Source organism: Onthophagus taurus, chromosome 1 (assembly GCF_036711975.1).
Source record: "Onthophagus taurus isolate NC chromosome 1, IU_Otau_3.0, whole genome shotgun sequence".
Taxonomy (NCBI): domain Eukaryota; kingdom Metazoa; phylum Arthropoda; class Insecta; order Coleoptera; family Scarabaeidae; genus Onthophagus; species Onthophagus taurus.
In genome coordinates, this window is record NC_091966.1 from 15,014,788 (window position 1) to 15,036,029 (window position 21,242).

Here is a 21,242-nt window from a genome sequence, read left to right on the forward strand (position 1 = left end):
TTTCTCAAGTGATTCCTTTTACTATGATCCTGCAACAATTAACTGTTAACTGTAATAGTAGTTAATTCTGGTAGAGGTGTAGCTGAAACACTTCTTCGTACAGCCCCAAAAACACCACCACTATCCTTCTTATTAGAGACCGAAGACTGTCTCGTCTAAAAATAATATCACTGCAAAGCAGCTACTCATCACAGATTGAGGCAAAAGATTAGTCTCAATGAGACAAATTATGTCATAATTACAATTCAACGAATTCACGTAAGCTGTTTCAGTTTTATTGCGCAAATTAAGCATGTTCTGTTACAAAATTGACAAAGCCTGATGAAGTCTGCAAGACATCAATTAGAACAGATTAGAACAAATCAGCTTTAGATTTGATTACCATAGCAATGATCGTCCCGATCTATGAATTATGTATAGTTAGATATTCATTGACGAATAACCTATCAGAAATATTGGAAATTCTTAAACCAGGGGTTATACATGACCATACAATGACCATAAGTCATTGTTATTGTTAAGTAAGATATAAGATATAAATATAAGGAAAATGTATAGATAAAAATATGTAACTTAGAATAAAATCTAATTTATGATAAACTCGATAGGATTTTTTTGTTTGCTATAAACCTTTCACCAGACGATACCATGTAATCTTTATCTTGATTTATCTCAAAAGAATATTGGATATATTTCATATTTGAAAGAGTTATATCCCTGTCTTCCTCGATAAAGCATAAGATGGATTTATTAATGATGAAAATATATCATTATTACTCGCCTATTTCCTCAACCGAACGTACCAAAGAATTAACACCAATTACCATGCAAAAATCGTTTCAGAGTGTAATAGGCTTTTAAGGATAATTAAGCTACATATGCCGTTTTGAAATTGGAGTTTTCGACTGAATTGGCTATATGAGCAATAACCTGGGATCAATGCGAAACCGTGGCCTGTAGCAATCAAGTGAATCTTGTATTCCCTTTTCAAACGTTTCCGACCCAAATATCCCAAATATCGACTTTGAATCGTGAACTAATTCTAACTAATTCGAAATGGTAAAGTTTTCCCATCGCGGATTAACACCAAACTAAATAAAGTGCTTGTTAATGCTTGTTATGTATCAAGTTTCAATCGTATTTACTATAAGAAGATTTAAATAATATAAAAATAATATAATAAAAATAATCTTGTCAACTTTTAGTGTATTATAAACTTAAGCTTTATTTTATACGTAGGAATATTTCATGGTTAAATAATACAAACCCAACGTTGAGGTGTATCACGTGAAAGAGCTATTCGGGAAAGCTAGTTAATAGATAAGCTGAAAGACTTGAAAGGGCCGTTGGATGTAGATTCAGGGCGTGTGCATGTGAGGTACCTAGTTATCCTTTCACGTCTCACTGTAGACACGACACCACGAAATTGACAATTATGAATAGGGTGAATTCGCGTGAATAAATTATACTGTCCAACAACAGTGAGACATTTCATACGTTAATCAAAGTATGAAATTAGAACAACGTTGAGTCGAAAGAAATGAAAAATCTTAAAGAAAATAAAAGATTTTAAGATCTTTGAATTCGATAGGCGTCGAGATAAACAGGGAGAAAAAGGGTGGAAGAAAGGTGTTATATTTAAATTTTAATTGTTGATGCTTTTCGTTGATATTCCACGTAGAAATAAACTTTGCATACAAATTGTTTTCAGGTTTTATTGCTGGTAGGATAAAAAGAGTCGAGAATTTAATGCTAATTGACCTTTGTTTTAGGTGATGCTTTAATTTTTTTGCTAAAATATGATTTTTTGATATGAAAAAAGTTATTTTACACTTCATACTTATAAAAATAACAATAAATCCTAAAAGAAGTTGAACAATATGCCCGGCATCTAGCAAATATTCGTTTGGATGGAGGAAGCGTAGAAAAGGGGAATATGTTTTTATTACTACGTTTTTATGCTGTTCTCTTCCCAACACAAATGACAATAAAATCCCCTCTGACACTTTGGGGCTTGAACTGTCTTTTCCTCTTTAGATTATCATAGTTGACCAAGCGAATATTACTTTTTTATTCCACAGGATTTGGGTTATAAATATAGTTGGACAACTGGATACTTAGGAAGCCACTGTAATAAATTTGTGAATTACAATCCTATTCTTTAACTCGTAGTTAACCGTGTTTCCTATAACAATTTTTAAATTAAAAATGACTTTAATTTCTTAGGAAATTTATGTTTACTTATTTTTGTGTTTGGTTTGAGCGTAGTGGAAGTTGTTAAAAAAGTGGTTAATACAAAAAAAATAATAAATAAATAAAAATATGTTACATTCTTTATCAATCAGCAACTATCTCGATTCGAAAAAGTAAAATTAAGTTGTATTTTTTCGATCTGAATAGCAGCGACTGTTTGCCCTTTAGATGTGGGTAAGTGGCTAGCTCATTACGTGTAAGTACCTCTTACGTAATTTAATCTTATTGAGGTTGAGAAGCAGGATTGAAAATTATTCGAAGATAACATATTTATCTACCTCTAAATAATTGGTGGTAAATCTGATGCTTTTTTGAAGAAATTAACGCCGGGAACAAAACGAGTGTATTGTAAAAATTAATGTACAGAGTGCAGCAGAATAAATTAAACGATTTTCATACTTGGGCAGTGCTGAGAATGGTTGTGGTCCCATTTCGATCACCCCATTTAGTATCGTATATAGTTTTTAACCGATTTTAACCGTCGAAATATGTGTGAGCAAATGCTTGCACAGATTACTCTAGATAGAGCTTTCTTTGTAGCGACGTAGCGCATTTTCACCTCACTGGGGCTGTGAATAAAAAAATGTGGGTACTGGGCTAATCATAACACCAAAATTTTTCCCCTAAACTAATAGTGTTAGCTACCGTATCACAATGTGGCGTCATAGGCCCACACTTGTTTGAAGGGGAAGATGTTACTATGACCATGAATTCGCCACTATATGTGGCAATGTTACAGAATTTCTTGTAGCTAAGAATAGAAGAAATTGTTGTAAACAGGTGTTGGGACTGTTGTTAACAACACGAGATTCACTAACAGTTTTGACAGAAAATTTTCGTGGACGTCTGGTCTTTCTGTGCGGTGACGTGCACGATCACCAGATTTGAGCATGTCACTTCATTCTGTGGGGATATTTGTAGGAAAAGGTGTTTAAACGTCGCATTCAAACCCTAGAAGAGCTAAGGGAGAGGATTAATGCAGAAGTTAACGCTATGCCTAGTGAAATGTGTGAACGAGGTGTACAAAGCTTCAGAGAGATTGTCTCCATCAGTGTGTTGCTACTAATGGCCGCCATCCTGATTACATCATTTTTAAAGCAACATGATTTCTAAATGGTGTATATGTATATTGTATAATTCAGAAATAATAATATTTGTAAAGAAACTATATACATCCATTACTTTTTTATAACTCCTCAAAATTGCTTAATATGTTTTGCCGCGTCCTGCACATCGTATAAATAACTCTTCAGTGTGCTTCGTCGAAAGCAGAAAGCTTGCCATACTAATTACTGCAGTAAGCTCTCCTGCCATTACTTATAATTTCTAGACTAATCGCCTGAACAAGCGTACGCTTGCTAAAAAAGTTGTGGTGCACACTTCCAGAGAGAATTGGAGTATAAAAAGATGCGAAAGAAATAGACAGTGATTGCAGAACATTCAAAGATCAATGGAACTTCTAAAATTTCATTACGTCACGTCATAACGTAACAAAACATTTTCAAAATTTCTCGAAAGATACAGAAAGTTTGCGGACAGAAAAATTTGAAGCTTCGAAGCGCGGATTGAAGCGCAGCAAATTTCGTTTGCGAAACTCATTACTGAAGAAGATGATAAAACTCGTGCCAGGTGTCGTGTGGCTCTTGAAATCGCAAAACGTTGCAAGCTTTTCACCGTTGGAGTAAATTTATTTAAAACTGTCAGTTTGTCAACAAACACTGTGGCTTAGAGGGTAGAAGACATCGCAATAATATATTATCTTAACTGTCTGACAATAATGGACATGAGTAGTTTTTTATGGCCTTTGATGAGTCAACGGATGTGTCAGATACCGCTATGTGTTGATATTTATTCGAGGAACAGATAAAAGCTATGAAGTGTATGAAGAACTTCTTGACATTGATAGTATTCATTTCACAACTACTGGGGAAGATATTTTAAGGGAGTTCAAAGTGCCATTAACAAAAAGAACTTTCGATGGAAAAAATTGAAATCTATTACAACTGCTGGAGACAAAAACAAGTGTTGTAAAAATAAATTATGAGTTTTTTGAAGAGATTGGAGAAAATGACTTAGTATATCATACTGCCGTACGTTGGCTTAGTTGCGCAAAAGTATTTCAGCGCTTTTTTGAACTTCGAGCAGTGATCGTAATTTTTTGGAATGAAAAGTTCGCCCTTTTACAAAATAGCGAATGGCTGTAGAAGTTAATATTCTACGTGGACTTGACAATACATATGAACAAATTGAATTGGAGATTACAAGTACAAAACCAGCTTCTCCCTGATTTATACATTAATATAAAATCATTCTGGAAGAAAATAATGTTGTTTTATGTCACAATTACGTAAAAAATGTTTCCCACATTTAAAACATGTGAAACATTCAGCCACTTTACTGAGACTGAGTTTCTCGCAGAATTTGCAACAGCTTGAGTGCTTTGAAGATATTTTGATACTGGTTTGTCAGAGTACAGTGTTAGTTGATACTGACATTGAAACACCACAACTTTAAATGGAAATTATTGATTTACGGTGCAGTGATATAATTAAGAACAAATATCAAAACTCATCTTTGTTGGAATTTTTAAGTTTTTCACTGGCTGTTTTCTGTTTTTGGTACTAGTTATTTTTGTGATTGATGAAACTGGCGGGCCAGATTTGCCCCGCAGGTCGTAATTGGAGACCTCTGGAGTAGATAAAATGAGAAAAATCTCAAAAAATTGAAATATGTTGCTATAGCAAAAGTCTGGAACGTACAAAAAAATCATCCATTACACGCGAGGCTACTAAAAGTTTTAGACCCTTTAGAAATGGGACTAAATCCCACTTTATATTTAGCAAATATATTAGATCATTTGTTTAGGGGAGCAAATCTCATTCAGCAGCAATTAGATAGTGTAATTGTGTGTGTTAAGGTCTATTATCTAGAAGCGTTATAGACTATCATAAATTTTCGTGCAAACTGTCTACCATTTAAGATGTACCAGTATTCGAAACAGTTAATAGATAATGTCAAATCCTTAACGTAATGAAAATCGATTAGCTGTTTGAATCCTATTATACTAAAATTGATTCAACGACGATATTCTGTGATAGCATAATCATAATAATAATAAGATATAACGATTTTTTCGTTGCATGGCTTAATATTAACTGTAAGAAATAAATTACGAAACTAAAATCAGGAAAATTAGTCCCTGTATACCTAATTCTATGTTTTAACGGATTTGATTTAATGCGATTAAAAATAAATAATTAATGCCTTTCTTATGCGATTAAATTTGATTTAACACGTCTAAAAATTTTGAATATATCATAATTTTTAGAAATATCTTTTTATATGTTTTTACAAGTGTTAGGTGTAAAAACAAAATTATGTTAAGTAGCCAAATGGGTAACATGAGTTAATTTTTCTAAAGCACCTTATTTCTTTTTCTAGCTCATCGTGTTCAATGGTATCCACTTTACTGTCGCAAAGAAGCTCATATTTGAAAAGCTTAGTTTTCCAATAGTAATAAGTAGTACATAAGACTTCTTATACTCAATGGTATTTCAAAAGACTCCTGTCAAGTGAAGTTTCATACCTCATCATTTAGCCCCAAGACTTGGAGGCGAATGAAGGTAGTGCCAGAGAGGATATAACGGACATCATTATTAACGGATCTTTCCTTAAAAGAAGTTCGGGGAGCGATTAAAAAACTCAAACGCAACAGATCTCCGGCAATCGACGAAATTCCAGCAGAACTAATACAAGCCGGGGGAAAGGACCTGTCGAAGGACATTCATAAATTGTTTGAGGAAATATGAACGACGGGAAAGTTCTCTAGAGTTCATGCAGATAATCCATAAGCAGCTAACTCCAGTGATAGAAACGATCATAGGAGATTAGCAAGCTGGTTATAGAAATAATCGATCCACCGTTGATCAGATATTCATATTAAGACATATTCTAGAGAAAAGCCAGGAATTTAAAATAGACATTCACGAATAACTAATTGATATTTTTTTTGGTTACTGTTCAAATAATTCTGTATCTTGTTCTTGTTATCATTATTTCTGGCAGAGATAAACAGTTTATTATTATTATTATATGGGTCGAAATATGATACAAACCTGGGATTATGGGGACAATTAATGAACTACGAGATAAAAGAACTGCAGGAAGGGCAAGAACTATCAACGTAGATTGAAGCCTACAGACTGAGGTAGCTGTGACGCCTGTGGAGAATGTCGGCAGAGAGAGAGAGGGTAGTCACTCAAACACCAGACTCGAGATTTAGCTCAAAAGCGAGACGAATAATAGAAGTGACCAAGGTCTACAATGGACTGTAGTGCGATGATGTGTGTAGTGTATTTCAACATTGGAATTTCTTCTCCGACATTAAGTACTTTAAAGGAAAATGAAACTCATGTTTTATACTTTATGATAGCACAGTATGTATATGATATAGTGACGTTTGCAAACACCTCTGCCACATAAAATTCCATACCCAGAATTTTTATTACAGAAGTAAATTTTTTTGCATGGTAACTAAAGTATTTGCTAAACTGGATAGAATAATTGTAAATTGTGGCTACCCATCGAATTAGGTATGGAATGTGAATAGAACAGATCTTTTCTGGAAACATTTAAGTAGATGGTACGCAGTTAAATGCTATAATGTTGCCCGAGAGTTTAAAGCAGCAAAAAATCTCGTACTAAACCTTTTAATTTGGCTCCAGTGCTTTAGGCGATTAAATGTTAAAACCTGAGGATTAAAATCACGAAGACTTAAATTTAGATAACTTCACAGTTTACTAGACAAATAATACAAAAATCTGAGTGCCTACTGAAATGCCTAATGAACAATTCTTCAAATACTTTTTTCAGAAGTTTCACCGTAATGCAACGTTAAAAATTAAACGATCATTTCTTCAAGGATGATCCTTATGAGAAAAGAGCTGTTTCAACGCAACATCAAATTATTAATGGATAATTATCGTGAATATAATGACCTTATCAAACCCGGAACAAAACGATCCATACAAATTTGTGACCATATCAACTGATATGATATCAATAATGATATGAATTGACTATATCAACCAGACAAATTGGTGTATCTTTCTTATCATTACATAAATTTATTACGTTCAAATAACTTTACAAGAGCGTACAGACTGTAAGACGTACAAAGCCTTCTTTCACTTTTATAAAGCATTTTACAAGCCGTACTGCGATAAGAATAAATTATTAATTTATCTTAAATTTTAGTTAAAATTAATTAAACTTATATCTACTAGGTAGTCAATTAAATTTCTTTTGATTAATAATTTAATCCTTTAATTTTACAGTTTAAATTAACTGAATTAAAAAATCTTGCTCACTTAGCGTGTTGAACATCTTTGTAGACTTAAAAACTTCTTAATTAGATTTCCAAACTCGATACATATTTTACGTAGCAGATGTTTTCAAGTTAATTTAATATTTACGGTTTATTATAGAAACTTTGTAAATTAGACCGGTGTTTAAATTAATACGTGTTTGAAAGAAAAACTTTACGGAATTTCTTCCTCCGTACCTCTCATCTCAATTTTAACGAAATCGAAGTGAGTCGAAAAAGATTTACGACGGCAGTGAACAAAAAACGGAAAAGCATTTGAGAAAAATTCGTTTTAGTTTTATGATACTTTGAACGAAAATGAACTCTAGCTAAAGTAACTAACAATTCATCGTTTACACGGAAGGTGATCTGAGTTTTTGAACTGTAAGAATGTTCCGGATGAAGATGTTAAGAAAACTGGGAAAGTTTTGTCTCTTGAGGAAAATGCGAAATCTGTACGAAAGGGATATAATATATTAGGATGATTCAAATAGTACTACCTATTATTGGTATCTTTTTTTATACACTACAAAAACGACAACAAAAATTATTTTGCGAAAAAGAGCGAACACGTCAATTTTGATTAATCAAGACAGACTTAAAATTATAATATGTATATTATTATAATAATATACTACTATATAATTTATAATAATTATTATTATATTATTAATTTTAATAATTGTAAAACATCAATTTGGGAGTAGATGAAAACAAAAAAATAAATTTGGAGGCGCCGGGCATCGATCCCGGTACCTCTCGCATGCTAAGCGAGCGCTCTACCATCTGAGCTACGCCCCCTATAATGTAAGTTTATAATCATTCGTGTCAAAGCTTAATTTTTTCAAAATGAAATAACAATTCAAATAATGTTTTAAAAAATACAAAATAACTGTGAAATAATATTGTTATAATTTTAATTCCACAAAAAAGTTATAAAGAAAGTAGAAAAGTAGATAGAGCGTACGCCCTCTATGAATATAAAGCTACATTACCCAGCGGAGATAAGAACCTTCAGAAAATAATCAATTTTTTAACCTTTAAAATGATTCTTTGAAATGTCGACAGATGGTGGTTATCCTAAAATGTAGATTCAAATAATTATTTTATTTCGTAACTTTTGAAACTTGAACGAAATTTTACAAAATTGTGGAAAGCGTCGTAGCCTGGAAAAAATATTTGAATAATTAAGGTGGACCATTAATAAATCTGAATGATTGACAGGATTCGCCAATCTCAACATAAATTTATAATATTTTTCTGAATGTTTTCTCCATGACTCTTCAACTATTACATTCAGTTCGCTTTTAGCTTTAATTTGGAGGATAAAAGGAGATAGGCTAAAAGACTATAAAAGAATTTTTCTGTTTTCAATTTAGTTTCTGTCATGAATTATTATAAGATTTTGCAGCAAATTATTTAGCAAATTCTCTCAGATATATTAGAGATCATGGAATTCATGGAGTAATTACAAGACAAATTACATAATTACATACTACTTCATTTTTCCAAAATATTCCATAAATATGTTACAATAAATTTTACATCGTTGAAATTTTTGTCATCTTCGACTATTAAAACTATTATTATATACAATTATAAGACAAACTGAAGTACTGCAACTTCATTTTTAAGAAATAGTCGATGTTATAGGACAATTTTTTGAGAATTATTTTCTAACATACTGGACATGTTTTGCAGATATTGTTGTGGTTCCCAAGGTTCAGAGATAAACTGTAAGGTAAATTAATGTGTTCTTTGTTCGCAAATGTTTACGATTTTGGGGTTTGAAGAAATTCTTTACACATTTTGATATGAATAGATGATGAATAGATCGCAGTCCTTATGAAGCTATATGTGGCTGTAAAGCCAAAGTTGCTTGAAAACATATTTGCCAACAGATGCTTTTTCAGAAATCACTACAGAGGAAGAACTTGAAGAGGTGTTGAAAAAGCACTATGATAAAGATATCGTACTTGAGAGAACAACTCCAGAAGAAGATAAAGATAATGAAGCAGAGAATGAAGGCAACGTGGAAATAGAAGTACATAATCCTACTAAAAATATTAAATACGCAATTTTATACAGCAGCAGAAGAAATAAATGTAAACAGATTTGCATGACTAGTAAAAAAATCTTTTCTGCGGCAATGCAGAGCTTGTATTTGTTAAAGCATACCGATGCCTAACATTGACATTGTGAACATCAGTTCTGTAGCGTATTTTATTATATATGTAGGTAAGGCGGACTCCCAAACATAAGGACTCTATGATACAAGCATAACGAGTGAAGAACTCTTCTACGAGCCATGTTTAACCAACCCACCCAATCAAGCGAGTGGGATATATGCTCCCATCTTTTTATACCGTAAATAAATCGCAAACATGAATTTTGTAACTTTTAAATTTTATGAGTGGTTATACTGTCCAAACAAGAATAATATATAGGATCTCCGTAATTAAATATAGAGAGCACTAAAGTGTCACATTTTTAAATTTTTAGTTTAGTGCATAAAATGTTCTTATTAGAGTATAACATTAAACTAAGATTAGAACTAAAACTAGAACTAACACTAGAAACTTTCGGGTTTTGCCGTGCGTCTTTTAATAACAGGTTTGACGTTTCGGATGCCATGTTGCAACCTTCTTCAGAAACTGGTTCGAAGTCGAAAGGTTGCAACATGGCATCCGAAACGTCAAACCTTTTATTAAAAGACGCACGCCAAAACCCGAAAGTTTCTAGTGTTAGTTCTAGTTTTAGTTCTAATCTTAGTTTAATTCACACCGGCCGTGAAAGCCTTCGTACTTATAGAGTATAACAGTTTTAAAGTGGAATATGCTCTTTGAAGTAGGGAAGTAGCATGCTTTCTAAATCTCAGATCCTCCTCAATGATCATACCCAGATTCTTCGCACTGTCTCCAAAAGTCAGTGTGTGTCCGTCAATTATGATATTAAGGTTAAATTTGTCATACCGGACCGCACCCGCAGCACCGAAAACCATCACGGATGACTTAGAGCCATTAAAAGTAAGATTAAGCATTTTTGCAAGTTGAATTAAGTTTCCTACGTCGGTATTTATATTTCATTCCGCATTTAATAAGTCAGTTAGTTCAAAAGAACAGCGTAATTGTGTGTCATCTGCATACATATATGGCGTATAATATTTTAACACATTAGCTAGCTCATATGTATAAATCAAATATGATAGTGGTCCCAGAATAGAGCCTTGTGGTACTCCTGAAACTATATATATTCTACTATATTCTGTATTTACTGCAGAAGATTGAACATTATGGAAAGCAACAATTTGCAAGCGGTCGGCAAGAATACTTTCAAGAAGTTTGAGAGCCTCATTGGAAAGCTCAATATAGTGCAAGGTAGCTAGCAAGGTTTTGTGGTTTAAACGGTCAAAAGCCTTAGAAAAATCTAAAAGAATGAGGACTGAGATCTTTTTATTATCAATAGCTCTAAAAATGTCATCCGTCACGTCCAGCAGCGCGGTACAGCTGAATCCCGGTCGGAATCCAAATTGCAAAACAGGTAAGATATCAAACCTTTCCAAATGCTTGCGGAATCTGAGAACAATGATCCTCTCAAGAACCTTGGAGACGACAGGCAAGATACTTATAGGACGCAGATCAGCCAACTGTGCAGGATTCTCAGTTTTCAGGTGCAGGATTGGGATAACAACTGCACATTTCCAAGCATTGGGAAACACAGACTCTTCAAGACAACAATTGATAATGTGGCAAATATAAGGTAGTACATGTGGACATCAAAGCAAGATCATCCTAAGACCAATTCCATCCACACCAATAGCGTTGGTTTTGAATGTAGATATTATTTGGGATATTTCCTCTATAGAAGTCAAGGTAAAATGAAGTTTTGAGGTAGACAGGCATTTTCATAATTGTTTATTAGAGAAGGATCACCAACTTCATCACTTTGGGTAGACAAGAAAAAGTCATTAATCCAATCTACATCACCAATACTAGCGGGGGCAGAATGGGTGTTATTGCGAACAATTCCTAGATTTCTAAAATTGTTCCAAAGTTCTTTCGAAGTGTGTTCTTCTCTCTTCGAAGGTTAGTGAAGTTACTCAACTGTTTATAATAAAGAAAATGTGCAGGGTCGCCGCTAGCTCGGAATCTGGCATATTGAGTAGCACATCTTCTAATAAAGTTAAAAGGAAATAAAGAGGAAATATAAATAGCATACGAAAGTATGAATTTGTTTTTTTGCAGAAAAACAGGCAACAATATTTTTTATGAAAAGAAAAATGGTAAGTGTTATACCATTTTAGAATCTTGACTAAACAGACCATCTTTTAAAATTACTTGCCAAGGGTACTGTACTACACTTTTTTTAGAAATCGTGTGTAAAACTTAATAGACATAAATTTTTTCAACACTATAAAACAACACTATGAAATTGCGAACATTAGTGGCCGTAGTACCTAAAGATATGATCTACGGGAACGATTTTGAACATATGTCTGTTACCATTTAATTAAGAGATATGGAATTTTATCTTATTTTTACCAGAACAGGTATGCGTTGGCCTCTCGCCCGGTACCCGCTTGACGTTGAGTTTCGCGACACCTGTATATCACTGATAGACCAAAGTATCACAATAGAATATGACACAAATAATCAGTGAAAAATTTAATTTAAAAAAGTCCAATAATTTTGAAATATCACTGAAAATATCTCATTATTAAAGTAGAAATAAAGCTAACAATAAAGCTACGTCATAGGTGATTTTGAGTTCTTGAATAAACTTAATTCTATGTTTAAAGTATATATGTCAGAGATTACAGGAACAGATAATGATTACTTTGCTGTAAGTCATCGATTGCAAAGGATTAATCATCAACTGTTGCCAAGAACTTTAAAAGTTTTCACGAGTTGCGAAATTCGTTCTTGAGCGAAATAAATTCTCCAGGAGTTAAATGTATACTACAACTCTAACATAACTATTCCAGAACTTATAGAAACGATTTTTGCCTAATAATTAGTATCTGAAAGAAAAACTTTGAAAATTAGTACAGTGAATTAATAATGCAGATCCTGGAGCAATATCTGCTAAAGAGTCGGAGCAATGCCGTAGAAAAGATGTATCAGATTCAAAATACTTTAACTATAAAGTAGAGTTTATAATAGAACTGGAGTTGGAAGCTCATTCTGTATCTACAAAGTAATTCAACCTCATCTAACTCGTTGATGAATCTTAACCCAATACAACACCATTTCTACTCAACCCTATGTAGGGTTGTAACTTAACTTCATTTCGAACAAAATACAATATAACCTAATTTCAAACAGAACTTAATCGATTTGCCAGAAAAATTCATAATTTTTAAAACCCTAACCAATCAAATTCCATCACTATACTGCATACTACTTCGTCGTAACCTAAAATTAATACTTCAAAAATTGAATGCTAAACTCAATCACAACTTAACCCAACTCTACTAATAATTTCCAAAACAATATCTTGTTTAACCTAAACCTAATTTAACTAAAACTCAATCTCTAATTAGGTATAATTCAAACCTCATTAATCAAAGGTGTCTAAAATTCCAACTTAACTCATCCCAACCCAACTCAATTAAAAAGAAATACAGATACTGCAGTTCTTCTGATTCCGCCTGAACACAATATTTACAAAATTCTAGCCTTATTTAAACATTACTCAACCTAATACATATTTATTACGTATGATACGTATCTGCGGTATTTGATACGATAAGATATTAAAACCAGACGCGATTCTACAGCGTAATAAATACATGTCATAATTTTAGATAATTGAATCTGGGTAGAATCAAACGCATTCAAAATGACCTCGAATATATTAACAGAATTCCCACTAAATCAATAATTTTTCACCCAACCCAATCTATGGCTAATACTACCAAGATCCAATAAAAAATTCTAACATTGCCATCTCATCCTAATAACATTTCCGCATGAAAATAATATTTCCAAAATTCAAACCTTACCCAACCGAAAACAACCCAACAATAATTTCGAAAACATCTAGCTCATACCAATTGTATCTTAGCAATCTATACCCAAAGCCATCTAAGCCTGAACAAAATAATTTCATATTAAAAAAATTACTTAAACCTTACTCAACGTAACCTCCTACTCAATCCATAATTTCCAAAACTTCCAACCATAAAATCTTACTTCATTTTAATAACATAATCTACATGAATCAATAGTGTTCAATATTTCAGTTAATCCGACTCAACCTAATTCACTACTCAAAGTTTGCTGTAACTTGGAAGGTTCATAAAGAAATAAGTAATCTAATATCATTGTTAAGAAATGTTTACTAAGTTACTATATTCTAGGTTCTAACAAAATACTTAAATATTTTTAACAGTTTTGAAAGTTTTCGCTGTGTTTTCTAATTTCATTTTTGACAGAAGTTACAGTCTCTTATTAGTAGTATACAGTACTGTGCAAAGCAGTAAAGTCTTCTACAAGTAGTGAGTTGTCTTCTGCAAACAGTAACTACAATATTATTTATCATTATTTAGAATCATTTATGATCTGCAAGAAATTGAATGAAAGAATGATTGGTTTAATAGCTGCCATATTATGAATTAAATAGAAAAAAACTGTTAACAGTCGATGTAATTTTTAAATTTAAGTGGAATATGACCTTTTTGTGTATACTTACATATTTGACTATACTAGCACTTAAATTATTAATATTATTAGTTTTTACACACAACTCTTTTAATTAAAACAATAAATAAAAATCCAATTAATAAATAAGCTTTTTTCATTCAAATTACAATTACTAGTTTCATCAAAAAGCTTGTTATAATAAAATAACTTGTTATCATAAAACGACATGTTTTGATTTGTGTTATGACGCTGAATGGTTCTAATAAAATACGGAAAATGTTATGGGGTATTTATGAAGGGGAAAGATAGTCACGTATCCTCCATAAAACGAGATCTCTTGGGCGCTTTTTGTCTCATTAACCTAATTGTAGAAGTGGCCCTTAAGGCCGGGTAGTGAAAAGCTGTAAGGGATGCTGTACGGTCAATGTTGTTCAAACCATAATGGTATACGGTTGGTTAAATTTAAATTTCTCCTTATTATAACAAAACATTACGTTGAAACCTTTTAAGTGGATTAAAGCGTTCGCAGAAAATTAAATTGAAAAGAGAATAATTTTATTAACTAAGCATAGACACTGTGTAATTAAATTTTTTATTCTAAATGAGTTTATTAGAAATTATGAATACATTTTAAAAGTTTCGTTCGATAATGAACATAAATAAATGTTTGTTGAGTGTGGTGGATTTAGATTTATTTGACATTGGAAGGTGTCCCCAAATAAATCAATTTGACCGATGTAGTGCTGTACATTAATGGTATTTACCGTGTGGTTCATAAAATGTTTATTTTGTTGCTGCCAATTACGAGAGAAATACATTGTTATTTTACCAATACGTAATTGTGAAACATGCGGAAATGATATAAATTTTGTTTCATAAACTTGTTTTGGTTGTAATAAAAAATGGGATACATTTGAATCATTTCACACATAATTTATAAGATAGTAAAAGATTTAAAGCATATTTTATCACCACCTTTAAAAGATATTTTTATGTTCTAGCAAGGTTCATGAAATTCATAAATCGTTTTCCTTTATTTCATGCAATAAATTCATTTTGAATAAAGTTTTGGAATAAAATATCATGAATCCTATGTTAATGTATTTGCGTCACTGCTACAATGTTTTTAGTTGTAGGTCTAGTGTTAGTTTTAATTGTTATGCGGCGTTAGATTGTTGTATATTTCTATTGAATTAAAAATAGAACTAACACTAGTCCTAGAACTAGAGACATCAGGGTTTAGCCGTCTAAAGAGACATACGGCTAAAACGGAATGTTTCTAGTTCTAAGTCTAGTGTTAGTTCTAGTTTTAATTGTTATTCAGCACTGATGTCACAAACGGGCCTTCAAGTTGTGCTCTTGTTCGCGGGATGTAGCAGTCTTCTTAGATTCTACCGTCCTTGCTATAAATATAAAGCTACGCAACGGTGTGGATAGCTATGCGAATTTGTGTGCATTAAAATTATTTTAATAATGGACTTTTGGCTATAACGGAACTCTCTTCTCCGTATTAATCCGTTATCTCGAAGTTTTACTGTATATGGTGCACAAATATTTACATAGTTAAAAATGAAATCAAAATTTATCGGCGTCGGAGCAATATTTATACTTTTTATCAGCTTTCCAAAATGGTAACGAAAATGTATTAATTATTAAAGTTTAAATATTAATGTAAGAATTATACATTTAACAATTATTATACATTCTCATTGATATTCACGATAGAAGCGCCTTAATCATCTGATGTGTTTGCAAACGACGCTAATGAAAATCATAAATGGGGTTTCCCTGAAGTTTAATGTAAATATTTACTATATTAATGTGCCTGGAAAAAATCTTGTTCGCAGATTACTTCGCAGGGTATTTTTCTTAATTGGAAAATCCATAATATGAGGATAGAAGTAATGTTTAGTTTTAAAATGTATACAATGTTAAAAATTCAATTGATTTTAATTTAGTTATTATTTTACATAAGCGTGAAGTACGGAGATAAATGCATTAAACAAACAAATAATATCAGCCTCTTAGGTATAACATTAAACGAAAATCTAAAATGGGATTCTAATACGGAAAAAATAATAAAAAGTTTGAATAAAACTTTATTTCAAATTTGAATATAACGGGAAACATTAAGCTGCGAGATACTAAAAATGATATATTATGCCGAAGTATACCCAAAGCTGACGTATTGTATCACAGTATGGGGTTCAACTTCAGTCTTGAAAGAGATCTTTGTTCATCAAAAAAGAATAGTAAGAGCGATTTGCAACGTAAATCAACGATCTTCATGTAGACCGTTTTTCCAACAACTGAATATCCTACCAGTAATATGTATTTATATTTTAGAAATAGCTCATTATATCCACAAGCATTAAACAGCTCTTATACTTCAAAATAATGCTATACACGAACATAACACGCGCTGTGATCACATTGCGATAGCACAGCATAATTTGGCTATTACCTCAAATAATCCCAATTTTTTAGGAGTAAAAATATACAACCACCTACCGAGACCGTTGAAATCTCTAAATTTAAGATTATTTAAATGTAAGTTAAAGTTATTGTTATTGGAGCATTGTTTCTATCATTTAAGCGAGTTCTTCGAGTTTAACTTGTAACTGGACGTTTTCTTCTGTTCTTTGTAAGCGAGGAAATAAAGAGATTATTATTATTACATATAGTATATAAAATGACGTAGAAGATTATATTTCATTAGTTGTATTAAAATTCGTTTCCGTAAAACATATATTTTTGTTTGTTAACTAATAGTTAACTTGATGTTAAACTACACATATAATAAATAATATGTGATGATCGTTATTTCAATTTTATTTTTTTATCAAAACACAATCTTTAAATTTATAATAGAATATTTCGGGTTGCAGGTTCAAACAAAAATTCCTTAATTCAAAAATCCGTCTTAACACTCTTATTATGTTTATTTACTATCTTATTTACTTATTTACTATCTTTTTTCTTCATTTTCTTTGTTTCTATGACCTTCTTTTTTTTATTAACGCGATCTCTTAACACTATTAATGTGTGATATTATTATATTATATTTTATGTTGCCATGAATATGTGGATATACAATTGATAAAAGTAGGTAACAAAACTGCAATTCCAAGAAGAACAGAAATTCAACTCGAAATGAAAGAATAAAATGATTTCCAATGAGCTTCTATTTTCGACATATCTATCAATAATGACTTTCAAAATGAACAAATGATTTATGAAATTAAATAATGATTAAAATAGTGCTGAAAATTCGCGCCATATTTGTTTATCCATATTTGACATAGTCTTAATACCGAATGATATACTTTATTAAAATTTGCTTAGACCTTTGATCTAGTCTTATACATACAGGATGGTCCATTTAACGTGAGATAAGCGATTATTTCATAACATTCTTTAACCTTGACCTTATTTTCAAGGTCATATGAAGGTCACCACCAATTTTTTTAAATGGCAGCCTATGTTTTTGATTGCAAAATCTGAATCTATGAATTAAAGTAAAATAGTACGACGGCGAAACATCTTTTGTAGACAAAATCTAAATAATCTTTTTATTCAAATAGTTTTAAATATTGTTTATTTATAAAAAAATGATTAAACTATACTATTAATCAACAACACGTATAAAATTTATAATAAATGTTCAAATATTTCCCCACCCACTTCAATACATTTATTAACCCTTCTTTACGTCTTAAAAGGTTTTCTTGGCTACTATTTCTGCATGCATTTCTTATCCGCTCTTTCATGTTTTGTAGCGTAGTCGGTACTTCGAAATAAACATTATCCTTAAGGACGCCCCACAAAAAAAATCAAGAGGTGTTAAATCAGGTGATCTCGCAGGCCAGGAAATTGGAGCTCCCCTTCTAATCCATCGCCCAGCATAATCCCGATCTAAAGCTTCACGTGGAATATGTGCCCATCATTTTGCAGCCACATTTTTGTCTTTCTTCCCTGTTCAAATTTACAAGTAACATTGGTAAGTAACATCAATAAAGCATGGACCGATCAATTTATCAACAATTATGCCACACTAAACATTAACCGACCATGGTCGTTGATGTTCTACTTCACGAAACCATCTTGGATTTTCAACGCTCCAATAGTGCATGTTATGTCTATTGACTTGTCCTTTGTTTGTAAAAGTAGACTCATCCGAAAATAACACGTTACCAAAGAAATTGACGTCCAACCGCATTCGTTCTTGTGCCCATTGACAAAATATTGATCGATTTCCAAAATTACCTCCATAAAGCTGTTGATGCAATGAAAAGGGTGATACTTGTTGCGCTTTAATATTTTTAAAATGCTGGTTTTCGATGTTCCAGCGTCAATTGCAAGTCGTCGAGTGCTAACTTGAGGATTTACCTCAACGCTAGCTAATACCGCAACTTCCTTTTCTTCCGTAGTTACAGTTGTTTGCCGAGTTCTTTTTCTTGATTCCACATTTCCAGTGTTAGTGAAATCATTCACAACTCTGTAAAAGGTACTTCTCGAAGGCGTATTTCGATCAGGAAAACGTTCTCGATGCAAAGCTATACTATCAGCAACTTTTCTGCCACTTTGTCCATAAATAAAAATTATTTCGACTTTTTCTGCCACACTTAGAGTATCCATGATTTAATGACTTAGTTTAAACATTTTGTCTTAATGTAAAACGATGGAATGAATTCAAAATTTGTTGCCAAGCAGTTTTCATGCAAATTTAGTTTTACCTGTTACATTTTAAAACAATTCAACCAGTAAAGTCTCTGAAAGCGATATTCTGAAAATGCCGACATAAGCACTTCCACGAACTCTTGTTTTTATGCGTTATTCTAATATCAAATTCACAAAGGTGGTGAAATGTCGGAACCTTTTAGACCTAGAACGTTGTTTTAATTCTCCTTGTAATGGTTAATTTTCCCAAGAATTTTCTATAGTTATTAGTCTCAGTTAAAATTACATTTAAAATTATTAAAAGAATAGTGATTACGATTTGTTAATATTTTACAAATATTTTTATAAAAATCACAGTCCATTTACGTTAAAAATAATATCAAATAATTAAAATAATTAAATCATTGACATAGTTTTGATGAAAACATAGCAGTGGTTAGGGATTTCGATTTTAGATTTTTTAACAGTATATGATATTAATTGCAGGACTTGCCCTCAACTACTTTATCAACGATTCTATCCTGGAACTAAACCTTAGTTCTTGTTGCTAACGGGATTAACAACAATCTCCTTGTAAATTAATTTAATTCTATCCCACAAAGTGACAATAGTGTTAATTTTTTGATTAATAGGATGATTAGAGGAATGTTTATGAATCTACCCGAGTACCTAGATTTACTGTATACATCCAAGATAATGGTCATCAGTTCTAATGACCTTGGTGATCAAAAAGGGTACATATGAGTTAACCTCGGTTTCTACAGTAAACTGCAAATATACATCAAAACCATTAAAAACATCAAGAACATCGTCGACCTGGGCGAAGGGAATCGCACAGATGATATGATCAACATATGTACTTAAAGATGAAGGGAAAATTAAAGTTAAGTAAAGGAACATACACGTCTAAGAAACAGTCTATCGCCATAGTTGTCAAAATGGGACTGAGAGGATTGGAGTACTAAATTACTGGCTATAATTCTTTTGATCAAAAATAAAATGGGATGAAACACTATTGCTTCAATGAACAGCTCTTTGGCAATGGATTGCTGGCAAATATTCAATGCGAATAAAATGAAAAGAGGTTGCACTAATTTTTTATGCTGCACTCATTAATTTTTTGCAAAGAAGATCACAGCAACCACGCTCTCAATCTTCAATAAAAAAGGCATTTTTATCAACTAAAGTATTTTCTGAAGGAAAAAAGAGATAACCTTCTGTCTTAAAAACCTTATCAGCTTTTAAGATGAACAATATCTTGTTATTTTTAACTTTTGACCTTGTCTTCGCCGAATTTTTGTTTATGTGCCGTTTAGAGAATTAATTTAGAAGAATTTCAAAATTATTAATCTGGTCTAGAGGCTTCGGAATTGTTCGTTATGTGGTTTGCTTTTAATGTACCTCCATTTTTTTAGTGTTTACTAATATTTCTTTTGTTAATTTTAAGTATTAACTTTGTTTTTTTTTAATTAAATAGTGTGTTCTGAACGTTGTTTACAACCTTGTTTTAATTCTCCTTGTAATGGTCGATTTTCCCAAGAATTTTCTACATTTATTAGTCTCAGTTATAATTACGTTTAAAATCATTTAAAAAAATTGGCTTAACATTAATAAAATTAAGATAAGATTTTTTAATAGTGATTAAGATTTTTTTAATATTAATGAAAAGAACAGAACTAGTTGCTTGTTTTATTTTACAAATATTTTTAGAAAAATCACTGTCCTTTTACGTTAAAAATCATATCAAATAATTTATCGCAAATCCTTGACATAGTTTTGATGAAAACAAAGCAGTGGTTAGGATTTCCGGTTTTCTTTACAATTCTAATATTATCATTTCACACATATTCTACACAATCGATTTTAGATTTTTTAACAGTATATGCTATTAATTGCAGAACCAGTCAATTTAAAAAGAACTTTCTCTATTTTTGTGCGTACATCATTATCGACTGGACTCTCAACTTAGGGCTAATACAGACATCAAATGCTCAATTCAATATAGTACTTCTGTGCAGTATAACTAGGACTATACAGATTCCAATGTTCTAATTGTGCATCAATTTTGAATGGTAGATTATTATTTTATTATTATTTTTGTTTTGTAGTGCATTGTAATTCAATTTAATTTTAAAGATGTTCTAAAAAGGTTGGTTTGGTAAGACATATTCAAAAGATAAATATGAAAACCTAAAAAATAAACTTCGATGATTTATAGTCAAATATTTGGACATCACTGATTAAATTTTAATTTAATTGTCTAAATTAGTGAGCGATATGATCATTAAGTTTGTTAATTT

General features: G+C 31.6%; 1 protein-coding gene and 1 non-coding gene across 2 annotated transcripts in view; both read right to left on the reverse strand.

Annotated features, from left to right (window-relative positions):
• The window catches only part of LOC111413140 (slowpoke 2), a 393,515-nt gene that overhangs the window by 301,814 nt on the left and 70,459 nt on the right, over positions 1–21,242 (reverse strand). The window lies entirely within an intron of this gene.
• Positions 8,347–8,419, reverse strand: TRNAA-AGC (transfer RNA alanine (anticodon AGC)). Its single transcript has one exon. It is a non-coding gene; the product is annotated as a tRNA-Ala (tRNA).